Source organism: Halictus rubicundus, chromosome 1 (assembly GCF_050948215.1).
Source record: "Halictus rubicundus isolate RS-2024b chromosome 1, iyHalRubi1_principal, whole genome shotgun sequence".
NCBI lineage: Eukaryota > Metazoa > Arthropoda > Insecta > Hymenoptera > Halictidae > Halictus > Halictus rubicundus.
Window position 1 is genome coordinate 24,311,786 of NC_135149.1, and position 14,566 is coordinate 24,326,351.

Sequence of the window (14,566 nt, forward strand, 5' to 3'; positions counted from 1 at the left end):
ACTTGTCATAAAGTTCGTCACGTGAAACATCGAATTACTTAAAAACAAGATACAAATACAAGGTTCGTTTTTTCCCTGAAGCGAACCAAAGAAACATGCTCATCCAATTGTGACGAGCAACGCTGTAATTTGGCGGTCGTTTGTCTCGGTACGATTTGTTATGCAACAAATTATTGCACCGTACCACGTGTCCGTCCTCAGCTGCCTAGTATAATTGCTCTTATTTGCTATTTGATAACACTATCGCGCATCATTTTCTAAAACACCATAAATTCTAGTCCATCATTCAACCTCCGGGATTTTTTTGCTGTATTTAATGCGTTGTTTTGCAGGTATTTCAATTTTTGAATAAACTGTATCGATGATACACGTTGCAAGATAATTTTTGAGGTCACTATATTTGTCTTTGTTCAGCAATAATCTGCTCAAAATTAACTTGAATAGATTCTCATTAGGCGCGGGGAATTTTTGCAACTTTTGAATTATTATTTTCAAAATTATATTGCGGAGGTTTCTAACGCTATTACTGCGCTATGTTGTAGCTTAGGCTTACACAATATTGCATGACTTAATCGAATGTTGATTTCCGTACATTCCGGGAAAAAAAAACGCTCGTCCAATTGATCTACGATGGTTACATCAAATTCATATAAGTAAACAGAATAATTGTTTCGTCTATACAGGACACCGGAAGCGTAACAAAACAAACACAAGCACGTGGCAAGCAGATTTGTTTATTAACATTAATTACAAATATTATTACGACCGCTTACAATATTCCATAAATTTTAACATCCTATTTAATATACTAAGAAATTATTTCTTAAATTAAAAAATAATCATTTCTAATTAGCTTAATTTATTTTACATTTGTATTTTACATTTCAGTTTGTATAATTTGTTGGATAAATTTGTAGTCACTGGGAAGTTTTACGTTAACAAGTAGCGTGCATATGTTCTCGAAATTGGTCAAAGTTATGACTGCAGGCGGACGATCCACAGAGTAATGATGATTGAAATGACTATTGAACCAGAATCGCACAGACATCTCTTCCCTTGAGAACTGTGATAAGTAATATAAACAATGGTAAAACAAATGATATAAATAACACAATCGACTTCCGAGGTATTCAGAGATGCATAAAATCCGCAGTCTAATAATACCGTGTGAACAAGAAGCAAGACGAAACCGGTCTTCACAGATCAGCAGAGTTTATTGGTAAAAGTTAAATATAGTGTGAACGCAGAGGTTTGTGTCGCGCGGTTGTATCTTTGCTCTTCTAAATAAAAGATGAGCGTCACGGACTCGGTTTATCACTCGGGTACATCCTCTTATGCAAGCCTGAGCCTGTGGAAAAATCAATAATCACCTGCGACGTCTCTACTTAAGACACAACGTCAGAACAGTTCGGAGGTTTAACTTCCAGTTCACGTTGCATGCGCGACTGTCTTCTTAATCGAGCACCGAGTCCTGATTCTCGATGCTTCGAAAGGGTATTTTGGTATTTTGGCGCATTTCATTCCAAACTAGTACGTGTATATTTTATAAATCTTCCTAAATTGATTTACATATACATACATTTTATTAAATCATCCCCCTGCCATATAAAGTGGTTACTATATATATGTCCCAAAAGCCTAACAGATAGAAGTCCCAGAACTATCCCCAGTGGCGTGGAGTATACCCCATAAGGGGCCATGAAGCTTGAGAGACCTTGGTCACCGAGGAGTGTAACATAATACGGGTCGTGTATATCAGTGGTATACGTTCGACATGTATCAAAGAATAGTATCTCCTATCCGATATATGTCCCTGGCTAGACCCGTGTTTTGGACATATATCGAGTAACCACTGTAATATTTAGTCATATTCGTGATAAGTAGACTGCGGGTCTTTATGCAAAATAAAAATGTTCTATAACGATTGCAATTAGCAGGAGTGAATTAAAACAATTTTTTCTTCTTCATTAACTCTGATCAGTTGAAAATAATGTATTTGCATTAAGTCTTTTGACCTATTTACTGTTTCGAATTTCACTTTCTCATTTTTGCTGTAAACGCATGAAATCCGCAGTTTAATAAATATTGTAACTATCATTTATCCAGGAAGTAGACCTTTTCGAATAATTCGTAGGATAACGGTTGCTAAAATCACCGGAAATCAAAACGTAAATTAATTTTCCACCTATAATAATAGTGATCAACTATCGCATCGCGAAAATGAGTGTCAATTTCTCTGGTATCTTCAACTCGTTTAAAAAATCGCGAGCATAACCGTGATTAAATTCCCATGTTTTAGGAGTTAATTGCACGCCCGAGCGTACCATATAAATTTGAAGTTAATTGGTTCAGCATTTAATGAGCAATCGAGGAGTCATCCGAGGAAAATATTCTCGGATGGTCTGTTATTGTTGATGAATAATTGCCACAGTTTCCATGATACCACCGTATGAAAATTCATGAACGTAACTTTGGATGTATATAAGCAATCCTGCAACGTTTCGACGAAATATGCTGTTTAGTTTGTTGAATAAAAAAATTACGAAATTGTATACTGTTGGAAATTGTTCGAAGGAATGGGAATGTGCCCTCTTGAGAAGCGGAACTCGAGACGACTGACCTTTGTACTTAGAAAATAGAATTTATAAGAACAGTTATTCGAGATGGGATCGAATGGGGATCCTTTCTCTTCGTGCAACCGCTTAAACATGCATAAGTTACAGGATTGCTTCTTCTATCGGCTTCATCATGCTACGAAACGAACTGTGAAATTTCGTTTACAACACGCAAGAAAGCTATGAAGGAACTGTGACGATTTTTCCTAGTTCACAATACGTGTCGTTGCAAATCCAAACGGCTGTTAACACATTCGAGATAACCGAGCCGTTTAATGCAAAAATGGTGTGTAAGTCAATATTTGTCCGTTCTGATGTAACACCACATCTCAAGCATTTAATCGTCAAATAATTGTAATATGATTTCGATATTATTGCGTTTTGTAGAAATTTTACTTAATTCCTCACTAACCAATGATTAATTGTTTTGACTTGCGCCGTAGACTGCGGATTTTGTGCATTTAAATTAATTGAAAAATTGTATCACTCTTAACTTATTACAATCATTAAACGAAGATTATACCCTTTTTCAGACTGACGAGTTTTATACAGTTGCTTTGAAATGCAAATTTTGTTATCCTTTGAAATTCAAGACAATTAAGTGTTGCATAATTTCTGTTGTTAATTGACTGCGAATTTTGTGTATTTACGACTAAAATGGATGGCTGCATTTTGAGATAGTGAAAACATTAAAAGGATTGCAGAGTACGGATATATTATTTTTCAGTTTGTTAAAGAAAAAACAAAATTGCTGACTCATTCCTGTTTCTTGAAGCAGAACATTTTTATTTTGCATTTGGATTTGGTGTTATATTATTTTATATTTTTGATTAATTTATTCTATTAACATCGATTCACATACAAAAAATGTTTACAAGAGATTGAAAAGGTTTTCAAATGCCTGACACAAGTATTTTAAAGAAATGATTACTTGTAGATTGTAAATGTTCAGCATCTGAAACGGACATGTGAGTGAAACTATTTTTAAAGAGACCATATCCAATTATTTGTACCTTTCATTGGAGAATGTAATTGTACAATTACATACATTCACATTAGTTCGCTTAGATTTTTCAAGAAAGGCTCCACGATAGTTCCAAACACAGTGAAAGCCTGCAGGAAGAAATACTTTTACCAAACTGTTTCGCGGATGTATAAATTTGCATAAATATCTGCAGTTCGACAGTTAAAAAATCCTGTAAAAATCATTAGAGAGGTCATTGTTCGAGGTAAAATTAAAGAAAATGGGAACAACGAAATAGTAACTGTCACGCCTATAGATTGCAATACTATGTTACCCGATATGCCGGTGGGATAGCGTTGTCCCGAATGTATTAAATAGTAGACAATTTGAGAGCTTCGGAACTAGAGCATTTCGCGCAGAAAAATGTTGCTAGCGCGCGGAGTTTCACGTGGAGAGCGTATTGCGAACTTTGAAAATTTAATTTAAATAATCGCACTCAATTTAAGGAGGGAGCTTGATGCAAATCTCTTCGAAAATGAACGCATCTTTGAGAATTTATTGTGACTGATGGATTGAAGGAATCTTTTCGAAATTTCGGAGTTATTTTATTACACTGTTGTAGTAACTAATAATATTTTTTTTTAGTCAAAAAGAGCTATGCATTGCAGTTCTAGGGGTGCAACTATGACACACCGAAAATGATCTCAGTGCTCTTGGCACTGTTGTGAAGTTTTAGTCAATAATTGTACTGTTGGTTGTAAAACGATTTTACAACTTGTCTGACAATCTTCAGCTTTCACAAAAATGTCTGTAAACATTCGAAAGTTAAATATTTGTTATATGTACGGCAAGAGCGTCTGTAATTTTAAAAAGTCTGATATTTCTTTGTTTTATAGTTTTGTCTATAGAGTCTAATTGAAAATTCTATTCGAAGTGGGCCTGTGCGTGCTGAGATCTTTTTCGGATTGAACAGTCTAATTGCAGTGTTCCTCGCACTTCGCATAATAATTTCGCACCCCAATTCATGCTACGTCGCATTCGCATAGGGGAGCATATTCAACGGAGGGTGTATTAAGATAAACGGTGGTTAAAATAGCGTACGGACTATTGATCTTATGACAAAGATACAGAGAAAGCTTCATGGTTTTGAGCATAACATACAGGGTGTTTCACCTAACTCCAGCATCTAAAATATCTCGTTTGTTTTTATGATAGAAAGAAATTGCAGAGGAAAACATTAGTTGGTTCAGAGGAGCAAATATTACGATAGGCAAAAAAATTTGTTCACGGTTATATTTTTTGAGATTTCCAGATCATTGAAGTTTTTTTTTTTTTAATGGACTGATATATTTTTATTATCGCTATATGATAACCAAGGTCAAGACGAATCCAACGACCTGTAATATTATGACCTTCCACGCGCATGTACAAAAAGCAGCACCGAAACGGGAAGAATTTGTATCAGTGTTTACAATTTATCGTGAGCGTGTTTGCAGTCATTAATCAAGGTTCAAGAACATTTCTTGAAACCCTAGGTTGATCATGTCATCGTTATTTCACTATTTACATCAAGTGTTCCGCTTTTATGAATTTTTCGTACTCAAGGTCACGTGAAGGTCATAATATTACCGGTCGTTGGATTCGTCTTCACCTCGGCTATAATATAGCGATATTTGAAATCTCAAAAAATATAACCTTGAACAATTTTTTTTGCCTATCATACTATTTGCGCTCCTGAACCAAATGTTTTCCTCTGACATTATTTCTATTATAAAAAACAAGCGAGATATTATAGATGCTCGAGTTAGGTAAAACACCCGGCACACATTAAAAGCACATAAAAATAGCAACACCACGTTTTCTCCAGTTTTGCGTGATTTTTATGACAACATATAACCGAGTAGTTTATTCAATAATGTCCAGTAAAAGCATTGTTACGATTTCTATGCTCATAAAAGAAAAGATTTAATTAACGAGTCCATTAACATCATTTCTTTCGTGACCAGTTTTCATCAAATTACACCACACCTAGTAACAGAGAGTTGCACCATATTACATTTTGCGGAATTAAGCGCGTTTTATTGATCTTAACGGTTCGCATAACTTTAACACGTGAATTTATTCGAAGTAACGACATATAAAATCTCACATATTTAAGTAATAATTTTATAATAGTATTATGAAATAAACTATATATTATTGTTTGGAACAATAATGCTCAACCGAGGAGGGTTTTAAATCATCAGTATACACGAATTTAAATGAGAATTGATTAACGATTGAATAATTCTTTAAAATAATTCCCAGCATGCTACTTGTTAATGAATCAACTCCTAGTAAATCAATAAAGCTTCGTCTGTATTACTGCAAGTTTTGAAGGTCAGACATCTCTCACTATGTTTCCATTAATTTACCCAATGCACGCAGCGTTTTCATTAATAACCATAATACACTCTATACACTCTATACAGGATAAAATTCTCCAGGTGCATAATAATCCAATCTCTGGCTTAAATTGCATTATCCCGTACTCTTCTCCATTGTATGGAAAATTTAATATCCTCGGCGATTTTAAAAATAGCGGCCCCGTTATGCATGTTTCAGTTATGGTATTTTGCGTTATTAAGTATTGTCTCGTCGTGTCTGTGTGAACAACAGCCGGCGGATACAGACGCGGTAATAGTGAACGAATATTAATGGTACTATGAATATTGATAAATACGACTTTGTCCAAGTATATTTTACAATGCAGTTCCAGGACCTTCGCACACTCTCTTGCGCCGTGTTATGTTTATTACGGCAACATTAGCGCAGTGTCGCCTGATGAGGGGAGGGAGCAGGAATCGAGGGGAAAAAGTTACCCTCTCCCTGCCAGTACCGAATTAGTCACGTGATATTGCGTCACGTGACCGGACAACTGCGGGGAAGTTGGAGTGGGGACACGAGTCTTAATCTTGCGACGCTGCGTTAGCGTTGTGTGTTCAAAGCGATACAAACAATTAACGAGATTCCCAAGCACTATAGGTGACTTAAATACTATGCGCGCAGAATGAATTACTCGGGACTGGAATTTATACCTCTATTATTAGTCTTGATAACGAAAAAGTTGTTGAAATGATCACTTGTTATTGTCAACAAATATTATGTGAAATATATAATATTATGTTCTCCTTGTTGCAAGTTATTGGCTATTGCGAAACCAAAAATTGTTGGCAAGGTGTTGCACAGCTAAGTGTCGAATACGAATCCGAAAAGTTCACACAAAGTCGAAACAATTTAATTAATGAGACCGAAACTAAAATTTGTAGGAAGTTAGAATTTATCATAGCGGATGCTACGTTAATTCTTTTGCATCCTAAAATGTCTAAAAGAAAACCAGTTTGAAACGGCTTTCATAATAAAAATGAATCTGTAAATCCGGTCAACGATTAGTGTTGCTTGTTGTATGAGCGACGTGACAATTAACGGTGTTAAGTAATTCAGTGAAGCATTTTATTTTGCAATGGAAACAGACATAAGGGCATCGTCTTCAAAGTAGTTCCCTTGAGGCTCTACGTATACGTATGTGGATTCCAGCGTCAGATCCATTGATCGTAACATTTATAGCGCTCCCACATTCTCGCATTTTAACCATCAAAAGGCGAATGGTATGCTGAAACGACATACGAATGAAATCTAATGGGTTCGCAATAAAATTTCAATTTTTACGATTTTCTGCATAAAAATATACATACATATTACAGCCACTTGTATAAATTGACGAGTTTACATTAAACTAATTCATTTTTATATGAAAGTCTACCGAATTTCGATTATTTTTACAAAGAATTTATTAGATTTAATTATTATGGAATTATTGTCAACTATCCAGTCCAGTCTTAGATAATTTGTTCTGCGCGTAGAATCTCGATTTGAATTTTTTTAAGAATCCCAGCAAGCTATCGTCGATATAGTTTTTGTAACGCATGTGAAAATATCAAACATCAATTTACAATAAACAAAGTATACAATAGACCGCCGAGTAACACGAGTTCATTCAACGACGCGTGTATCTAGATGCACCGTGTACGCTAATGCAGATACATACTGATTACGTGTGTATAATACTTACGTTTTTACAATATGACGAGGCAAGATACTATCGCAAGGTGTTATTAAGCTGCGTTGCCACTGCCGTTTGCAAACAATGTGTTTATTTAGATTTTTAACGGTTTTTATGACAGTGTGTGTCCAAAGTAATAAATTTATTGAATAATTTTCTATAAATTCATCTTTACAATCTCAGTAATTGCAAATTACAAAATTTGGAACCCGTCATTTCGATGGATCCTATAGTGTTCTGGTTATTCTATGTTAATCAGATTTTCATTCGAACAAGCGAAAATATCGGGACCCCGATGGTCGAGACGAGTCGAGTCGAGTCGAGTCGGGTCGGGTCGGGTCGGGTTCCTGAAAATTTTGAGGTTGCCGAAACAATCGGGTTCGATTCACACGTTTGTTCATATGACACTACGAAATCATGAATGTATTTTTTAAAACGAATATAAATGGTTAGTGAGTTCTCGGAAATCCCGTCTCTTTCGAGAATCCTGACTCTTTCTAAAATCTCGAAATTTTCGGGTGCCCGACCCGACTCAATCCGACCCGATATTTCGGGTTCTCGCACACCCCTGTCCACGACCAATGCTCGCGAAAAGATCGCGTGATTCTAAAAAGTTAGCGAACCTCTTGCAAGCATTGTTTGCGAACTGTGCGCTAGTGAACACACACCTTTGGAGTGTGTGCAGCGGTAAAAGAGTAAACAAAGCAGGTATCAGAGCGTATAACCTGTGTGTCTCGTATAACATCGTTTTATATAACATGAAGCATGCGTTGCTCGCATTTACACCGCAGAAAACTTCGATTCTATTGTCGACAATATACAGGGTCTGCCAAAACTGTTGTATTTCCTTGAGAAGGGAAATTCCCAAGGTCATTTGAAATAACTTTTTCCTTTGCAAAAATGTTCTCCGCGGCTTCGTTGACGAGTTATTAATGAAAAACGCGGACCAATCAGAGCGCGGCTACAGCAGACGGATTCCGGCTCGGCGACAGGTCTCGCTGAGCGTGTCGTTTTCATTGGCCGAGCCAAAATCCGTCCGCTGTAGTCACGCTCCGATTGGTCCGCGTTTTTCGTTAAGAACTCGTTAACGAAGCTGCGGAGAATACTTTTGCAAAGGAGAAAGTTACTTCAAATGAGCTCGGGAATCTCCTCTTTCAAGGCAGCACAACATTTTTGGGACACCCTGTACAGCCACTGGAGAACACAAACGTGCAATCGGCTTAAACTTCTTTTTGTAAGAAATTACGAACGACAGTGAGGTTCGAATCACTGTAACCGTAGCGGGACTGGGTCCGTTTGGACCCAGAATTGCAATCGTTCCATCTAAATACGAATTGTTTTAATAGCCAAGTCGTATCATTAGCTTTTCGTATTTTTGAATTAGGTGCAAAAATACATAACATAAAATTGACGAGCAAAGAGTTGAATTAATCTAGCCTTCATTAGCCAAAATTAGGAGGTTCTATCTAAATTCTAATCTTCTAGGAGCCAATTTTAATTGCCAGACATTTGTAACGAGTCTAGTGAAAGGATCAATTCGAATTAAAAGCCGATTCGTATCATTAGCTATTTGTATTAGGTCTAGTAAGAGGACGAACGTTGATCTGAAAGAAGTAGGTGCAAAAATAGATAAAATAAAATTGGCGAGCAGAGATTTGAAAGGAGCTAGTCACGATCGCGATGAAATCATGGAATGCATCCGCCTAGCGAAGGTTAATCGTTTTAGCCTCTGGAACGGCTTGGTTTTGATCACCGGTTTCTCGTGTTACGAGGGTCTATTGTAGTTTGGAAAAACGGTGAACGAGCGGTAAGAAATTAGAGGAAGTTAGAGAGTGAAGGTCTTGGAGAATAGTAGCAGTAACGCCATTAAGTACAGCTAACGAATCAGCCGTTGCTCCCGATCCTCCCTGGGTTCCCGGCCGATCCTGGCGGAGGAAGAAAGACCCGGTTCGAAAAACTCGCTCCTGGCACCGGAAGAAACTTCCGACCAGGAGCCGCAGGATTCTCAAGAGGATGATCCTTACGAGTACGATGAGGAGATCAGACCCTCGAACAGGGTTTCGCCAGAGAACGAGGGCGGCGGTGGTTTCCTGGCGAATTGTCCTAGCTCGTCTAGGATACCGGCACCTTGTTGGGGATGCAACGACTCAACCGGATTACGAACGCCGATCTTCTACCTGGCTACATCTCCGACGGAGCCGCCTTGCACGTGCGCCTCCTGTCAGTAATCTTTCAACTTACAGGACCCGTCCGAGATATGGCTTGAGCTTCTTTTTTTTTCGTTTCGTTTTAATCCCCTCTCCTCGCCCCAATTTTCTTTATTCATAACTCGCCAATCAATAGACACCGTTCAGCATGTGTACAACAGATATGGATCCGCAAACGAAATTTTTGAAATTTTCGTGTTACAAGCCCGAATATAAAAAGTTGTGAACAGCAACTTTCACTACTCCCCCCCCCCCCGTAATTCAGACTAATTCTCAAAAATTTTCATTACACATCATCCAGTAAATCAATTCATCTAGTTCGGCCGAAATGCTGAAGTCGTTTGGGTCCATTCACGAAAAAGTTATTCTGTACAGTGTGTGCTATTAATTATGAGACTGACTGCACATGCTATCTAATAGGGAATACCAAACATTCAGAATGTCGGAATACACAGTATGCTGCAGCGTGAGTAGATTAAAGTTCATCGCTTCAAAGGACCCCGTAGGGATCATCTGAACTTCTGATAACTTTGGTAACGTAATCCGATGCTGTAGCTTTTACATGTCAGCGTAATGAGACTTTTATGTAGCCGCCTAACAACGCGATCCTCCTGCAGTAATTAGTGAAAGATGCACGCCGATGACCAGACTGCATCAATAGCAACTGGAGTCCTTTTCTTCTCTCAATCATTTGTATAAATTAAAACTAAGATCATAGCAGTTCCAAGTTCATTCAATCCTTTTATTATTTCGTATACGATCTGCTCATTTTTGTCGTAAATGCATAAAGATCTACAGTCTATGACTTGGGCCAAAGTTCCGAAAATCAGACAAATCCGATTGAGCTGAAGTTTGGTAAATAGGCTCATTTCTCATTAAAAACATGTTTCCCAAAAGAATTTCTGGCGACTCGAAAAATTTTTTTTATCATACTAATTTCATTGCCTACCTTATTGGACACCCGCTACAGCGAATTCTGCTCCTTTTAATTGACTGAACACGTGTTTTAGGACGGAGCCCTGCACCTACCCCGCCCCAGACTTAACCAAAATTCGTCGATAAGGTAGAAAATGATACTATAATAAAAAAATTATTCGAGCCGCCAAAAATCCTTTTGGGAAACATGTTTTTAATGCAAAAGGAGGGTATGTGCAAAATTTGAGCTCAATCCGATTTGGCCGATTTTTGGAACTTCAGCCATGACATGAGAAGGTTTAGAAGATTCTTGTAATTCCACAAGAGCACGTTGAAAGGTTATCGCAGAATCCTTGTCGCAAATTTCCGGTGAATTACTTAGCCTGTCCGTTTGCAATTGAGGAATTCTTTTGTTAAGTGACTAAGTGAGTCTGTTAGGTTAGCAGATAAAAACGATGTACCGATCCATCGTACCGAGAGCCTTGTACCGATGTTTAGAAATCGCAACATGCACCTCAACTGGATGTATCCTATTTCAACGCTTGCCACGATCTTTTGCAGCGACCGCGTGTAAGCTGGGTTTCCCTAAGCGGCCTGCACAGTGCTGCAAAGGATGTCAGCATGAACAACCGCTTTTTAACCCTTCCATGAATTGCATTTGCACTGTTTTCATTTTTTTCGAATTATCTGAGAATTCCTCAATGGATTGTTACACTAGTAACAAACAACTGTCGGTCAAAAGAGTAAAAACTTAAAAAAAAAATAAATTCTACAAAAATTTTAGATTGAATCGTTATTGCTTCTGAACAATTACTTTATCAGTGACTGTCCTACTAAGAAAATTTCCATTTATATCAATGCGATATAAAAGATAGATAAGAAATGGATAAGAATGTAAGATAAATTAGAAGATACCTAAAATATTCGATTAAAGAGGCAAGCTAATCAAACTGATTAATAGCTTCTGAGAAAGATTTGCAATCACACATGACTGAAAATATCGGATCATTTAAACATTTATACTCTGTTTCAGTGCGACAAATTTTATACAGTTACTTTCAGATGCAATCTTTTTGATTCATTAAAATCAAAGACTTAAACGTTGCATAATTATTATCAATAGACTACGCATGTATTTATGACGGAAAATGATCATGCCTGTTATATTGTTTCGAATACCTAAAATTTGATAAGAATAGAACCAAATGTCTATGTACCTCTTGTATCTTGCAACAAGTGCAGAGAATTTGTGTTTTGCACGAAGATTCGCGGTCTAGTTATCAATGTCTACGTTTAACGATAAGAAATGAAGGACAAGCGCATATTTCATAAAAGAACATTAATTTCCGGCACGACTATAACTCACGGTAGCGTGCAATCAAGCTGGAAGCTCGGTTAAAAAGCAAATCTAATAATAATTTATGGCACCTCGAAGGCAAATGTACGACAGAAATTATGCAACTACCCAATTGCAAAGGAATCTAACGGTTGCAACTCTCAATGCAAACTCTCATAAACCCAAGTTCTATTTCATCGACGAAGGAAATGCCAGTGATATCCTAATGAAATACTGGAACAGCAATATGTCGAGTATTCTTTTACTGTCCAGCAGACCTGGGCGCCTCTGAAATAACATTATTTGAAATATCATTTCGAATAAATCAATATTACTTTTCTTTTCAAATAACAGCACTGACAGTGCGAAATAAATGATTTGAAAAAGGGTGAGGGACCCAATTACCGTGGGAGTGCCAATTACCGTGCATATATTAATTATACTTATTTTTAAAGCATAATAAATATTAAAAGGGAGACATATATATTAACTGATTTTAACGAAAAGAATGTCATATTCAGTATGCTTTAAAAATAAGTATAATTAATATAGGTACAGTAATTGGCACCCCCACAGTAATTCGGTCCCTTAGCCTAGATATTTCTTATTTTCGTTTCAAATAAAATTTGCCCAGGTCTGCTTTCCAGTGTACAAGGTCGAAGAAGGAGCTTAGGGTATGGGATAAACAGTTGTTTTTCTTTTGGTAACATTGAAAATTCATACCAAAAACGGATCCTGTTAGTTGTTGCTGCTTCGGATTTCGTTCCCATTCCCGACGGTGAAAACGAGTTCGTTATCTCGAAAAATTCCTACTGACTAAATGCAACCCGAAGCAGCTGTTGGACGACATTCTTTGAGGTATGCATGCCTCGGAGGCATGGTTTCTTCGCCTACTAACTAGACACTTCTCGTTATAGTGTGCGGAGACCATGGTCAAGAGTGTCCCATTCGGTCCATAACCGTGTACTATTTTCTAGGATAAGTTGATTCAAAGGAAAATACTTTCTTCAATTTAAAAGATATTAATCTGGGTAAATCTTTGATCGGCAATCTTTGAAACATTTCAATTTTGCGATATCCAGATAATGCATCGAATGTTTCAACTAGTGAATTCAATAAGTAAAACTGTTTCATTTCTTTGCAAGGTAAATTGTTTTTGTTGTTAAATAAGAAGAGTCCAATTATATTCGTAATTTTATTTGGCGTCATCATTGACGCAGATAGTGATCGATCCCCCGGAGACATAAACAAAGACTGTAAAGAATAAAATTTTCATCGCAAGCCTAACTCAATATTATATTGCAATGGATTAATCATTGAAGTAACAAAATACTTTATGCATTCAGGAGAAAAAATAAATAGGTAAAGAAAACATAATTTAAAGTAGTGGAGAGATTGAGAAGAATTTAAGAATATTAATGTATTGGTTTCATTCGTTTAAGAATCATTAATGGAGGAAAGATATATCTGTATTTGGCTTCTGTTTCTTGCAATTCGTGCAAACAATTTTTATTTTGCATAAAGATCCGCGGTCCAGCGATTGCTAGTCGTTCGCAACAAATTATGTTGCCGTTCGAAACAATTCAAAAAGGAAAACGGATGCGAAGTGTTTCTCTGAAAGCGTCGCGAGTCATCTCGGTCTTTTCTCGGTAACATGGGATGACTCATTTGCGTGCCTGACTTTTAGTATTCCTATTTCTTTTCCCAAAGTTCGCTCTTGACCTTCCGCCGGCCATTTTGCACTCGCGCATAGAACGATGCAAAAGCACCATTTTGCTGGAAGCTTTCAAAAGTTCCCTTCAATCTCGGACCCCCTTTCACGCGACTTCTGTCAGTGGAATATTACTGTTCAGTATAGTTCGTTCATTCTACATAAATAATAATATCCTGTTTGCTGTGCAATCTATTGATTAGCACAAAAAATCCTACAAAATCGAAATAATTTAAACAGTGAGGTCGAAACTGGAGAACGTGACACAATTTATATCATCTATCATACAATACATTATCTATATTCATATCATACCATAACACTATGATACAATTTATCATAGCAATTGCTACCTCAACCCTTTTACATCCTGAAAATCCGAATAAAATGGACTTTATTCAAACATATCGCAATAAAAATGAAGAAAATAGAAAAATTAAAATCAGAAAAAACAATTGAATTTATTAATAATTTTAATTAACTACAATTAATTACTTGGAAAGTTACATATCATAGCAATTTTCATCTCATCCGTTTTGCATCCTAAAAATCTTTTCGAATACATAACAATACAAATTTATTTCATTTGGAAAGTTATAATTTATCGGTGTAATTGCTTACCTTAACCCATTTACATCCTAGAAATCCGAATAAAATATATTTTATTACATAACAGAAATTAATGTTATTTGGAAAGTTACAATTATTTACCATAG

At 36.7% G+C, this 14,566-nt stretch overlaps 1 protein-coding gene across 6 annotated transcripts in view; it reads left to right on the forward strand.

Annotated features, from left to right (window-relative positions):
- The window catches only part of Milt (trafficking kinesin-binding protein milt), a 60,758-nt gene that overhangs the window by 36,271 nt on the left and 9,921 nt on the right, over window positions 1-14,566 (forward strand). Inside the window, exon 1 of one of the 6 annotated variants that reach the window (XM_076795506.1) lies at window positions 9,596-9,901. The exons of the other annotated variants lie outside the window; for them this stretch is intronic. The gene's annotated coding sequence lies outside the window, so the exon portion shown is untranslated. Of the gene's footprint in view, window positions 1-9,595; window positions 9,902-14,566 lie in introns of those variants that run through there. 6 annotated transcript variants of the gene reach the window in all.